The sequence below is a fragment of the Perca flavescens genome, chromosome 5, assembly GCF_004354835.1.
Source record: "Perca flavescens isolate YP-PL-M2 chromosome 5, PFLA_1.0, whole genome shotgun sequence".
NCBI lineage: Eukaryota > Metazoa > Chordata > Actinopteri > Perciformes > Percidae > Perca > Perca flavescens.
The window spans coordinates 40,338,854-40,343,038 of record NC_041335.1 but is presented as its reverse complement, the minus strand read 5'-3'; positions in this window follow the sequence as shown (position 1 = coordinate 40,343,038).

Here is a 4,185-nt window from a genome sequence, read left to right as displayed (position 1 = left end):
TTACAGTTATTAAGGGTCTTGGATTTGGGAATCAACTTTTGAAAGCTGTCAAAACGCTATATAAGGGTTGCAACAGTTCACTTAAGTTAGCTCACGGTATGACTCCTAGATCTGTTATTGGTCGTGGCATAAGACAAGGGTGTCCACTTAGCCCCTTCTTATTCCTCCTTGTTACACAAATTATGGCTATACATCTTAAAAAAGGTCATTTCCAAGGTATAGTTGCCTTAGGCAGAGAATTGAAATTATCCCAAGTAGCAGATGATACAACAATGTTTCTAGCCAATAGACATGAAGTGATAAAAGCAATTAGCTGTATTAAGGAATTCTCTGATGTGTCAGGTTTAAGAATGAATTTGAGTAAGTGAATCCCTGTGAAGAATACAATTACATACCTGGGTCTTATCATTGATAAGAATGAAAAACATCGCAGTAACCTAAATTTCAGTCCTATAATTGAACAAATTAAAAGAAAGTTCAATATGTGGTTGATGAGAGATCTGTCATTGAATGGTAGAGTGTTGTTATCTAAAGCTGAAGGAATATCAAGGTCTGTCTATGTATCGTTATCATTGAACATCCCCTCTGAAATATCCCAAAAATTGGATAAAATCTTATTCGACTTTATTTGGAGGAACAGATGCCATTACTTAAGAAAAGACAGCCTGTGCAACATTAGAAGAAATGGTGGTCTAGAGGTATTACGTTTTGAAACACTGAATATATACTTTCAATGTAAAATAGTTAACTAATTTGATTGAAGAAAATTACTGTATCTGGAATACTTTCCCTAAATATGTTTTTGGATTAGTTGGTGGAGTTAAACTTCTGTTAAGATGTGATTACAAAATTGATAGATTAGCCTACCTGTAAAGTTGTCAAATTTTCATAAACAAGCTCTGCTGGCCTGGAAATTAATTTACAAGCGTAATTTCACGCCAACCAATTACTACATTTGGAATAACAAGGATATTCAATATAAATATAAATCTCTGTATTATGGAAATTGGGTTGCTAATGGTATTGTATTGGTAAAGCAACTCCATAATGCTGACGGGCAGTTACTAAAGTAGAACGAATTCCTCTCCAAATTCCTGTTTGCAGTCACGCCAAAAGAATATGCAATAGTTGTTGATGCTGTGCCGAGGAGTGTGCTGCAACTTCTTAGAGGTTCAGTACTGTCAGTGATCAGTGATTCCTTGGGGTGGGGGGGGGTTGACATTAACAAGAATAAATGTTCTAATAAACACATCAGGAATTGTATACAAGAGATAACTCTGCCCTCAGGAAGATTCTTTTGGGCTTCAATCTTTGGAGAAATGAACTGGCAAAAAATCTGGTTAATTGGTGACAAATTCTGTCTTAATAACAAAGTAAAAAAGGTTTCTTTTAAAATCTTACATAAGATATATCCAGTAAAAAGGACATTAAGGAGATTTAAACTTGATATTGAATGTTCTTGTACTTTCAGTGAACTAGAAGAAGAAACAGTCTGTCATTTGTTCTTTCACTGTATGTATACTAAAATATTTTGGTTAGATGTTCATCATCTTATAAGACGGAACACTGGGCAATCAATTCAATTTAAAGATAAAGATATTTTTATTTGTTTTGAAGGCAATGAGTTGGACAATGATGTTGTTTATTTTGTTCAATTAATTTTGTTATTGGGGAAATTCCACATTCACAAGAAGAAATGGGCCGACTCCAAACAAGCTTTCTTTCGAGAACTGCACCAATACGGAAACACTATAAGAGACATTAAAAATAAGAAGGCAATTAAGACTGGAAGCGTGTTTGAAAAATTTCTCACGGTGAGACATTTGACTTAATACGTCCTGCACTTTTCTTTTCTACATTTTTAATTTATTTTCTACATATATTTTCCTTTGTATATGAACCTCTGGTATTGACTATTTGTTTATGTACATACTGGCGATGTACCTATGTTCTTTCTAAAAAAACAAAAACATCGGAAAAACGTTTTTCCGAGTGAAAACGTCACCATTCACGTAACGTCCTGTGGGAATCCGAGGTGGGGAACTGGGGCTGGATTTAGATACCCGAGTTCCTCAGCTGGTGACGCGGTGTTGACAACTGACGTTTGATGGAGGCGACTTTGGTTCACTGAACATATTTCAATGATAAGAAACTGTTTATTGTGGACAAATGCCTCTGCCAAGAAACACAAACAGACATAACATGTTTAAAATTATTCATAAATAGGCCTATGTATAAAAAACAACACATTATCCGTGTCCTTTCCCGTTGGTTGTACTGCAGATAACACAAACAAACACCTGGCGATGTGCTGTTTGATGCTCGAATAAGAAAACAGAAAATCTTTAGTTATTGTAGCCTCCATGTTTTCACCACCTGATGCTCTCGGCTACGGCCGACCGATGGTGGCAGTCATGTAACAAGTTGTTATGCCAAACGCCAATATAACAGAAGAAGAAGAGCACGCATCCCGACCATGTGAACGCTACCAGTCGGAAAAACAACGTAACCACGGGGGGCGGTGCCTGTTATTCCGAGGTGGCATGAACGCACCATCTGCTTTGCCCGTCGGAAGAAACTGAACATATTTATGGATTTATATACAATAATTAGCCCTAAAACTACTGAACATATTTATGGATTTATGTAGAATAATTAGCCCTAAAACTACTGAACATATTTATGGATTTATGTAGAATAATTAGCCCTAAAACTACTGAACATATTTATGGATTTATGTAGAATAATTAGCCCTAAAACTACTGAACATATTTATGGATTTATGTAGAATAATTAGCCCTAAAACTACTGAACATATTTATGGATTTATGTAGAATAATTAGCCCTAAAACTACTGAACATATTTATGGATTTATATAGAATAATTAGCCTTAAAACTACTGAACATATTTATGGATTGTAGAATAATTAACCCTAAAACTACTGAACCTATTTATGGATTTATGTAGAATAATTAGCCCTAAAACTACTGAACATATTTATGGATTTATGTAGAATAATTAACCCTAAAACTACTGAACCTATTTATGGATTTATGTAGAATAATTAGCCCTAAAACTACTGAACATATTTATGGATTTATGTAGAATAATTAACCCTAAAACTACTGAACATATTTATGGATTTATGTAGAATAATTAGCCCTAAAACTACTGAACGTATTTATGGATTTATGTAGAATAATTAGCCCTAAAACTACTGAACATATTTATGGATTTATATAGAATAATTAGCCCTAAAACTACTGAACATATTTATGGATTGTAGAATAATTAACCCTAAAACTACTGAACATATTTATGGATTTATGTAGAATAATTAACCCTAAAACTACTGAACATATTTATGGATTTATGTAGAATAATTAACCCTAAAACTACTGAACATATTTATGGATTTATGTAGAATAATTAACCCTAAAACTACTGAACATATTTATGGATTTATATAGAATAATTAGCCCTAAAACTACTGAACATATTTATGGATTGTAGAATAATTGACCCTAAAACTACTGAATATATTTATGGATTAATGTAGAATAATTAGCCCTAAAACTATTGAACATATTTATGGATTTATGTAGAATAATTAACCCTAAAACTACTGAACATATTTATGGATTCATGTAGAATAATTAACCCTAAAACTGCTGATGGTTATATTGATGCTCGAGCTGTTGGTTTGTAAGTCTGTATCAATAAAAACTGATAAAAATAAATAAATAAAATAAATCTACTATGACCCCTAAAATGATAAAATAAACCTTTAAAGTGCCGGACAATCCTCTCAGGCACTTTAAATAAACTTCCTCTTCATAAATACATAAATATATATTATGGAACATTCTCTCTTCTATAAAGATAACAGAGGAGATATATATTCATATATAACCTGATCAGAGTAATATTCCCTCTAGTTTTACTCATTTATAGAAACATTAGAAAGTAGTCTCTGTCTCCCCCAGGAGGAATTATCAGTAATGACAACAACACTGTCGGCGCGTCCACGTGATACAAGTCTTCTAATATGATAATGATAATAATACTTAAATGATCTACAGACAGAAGTTATTAGAGAGTTCAATATGTTAATAATAAAGTTATTAGAGAGTTTAATATGTTAATAATACTTCCTGTGAGACAATAAAGACACAGCCTGAAT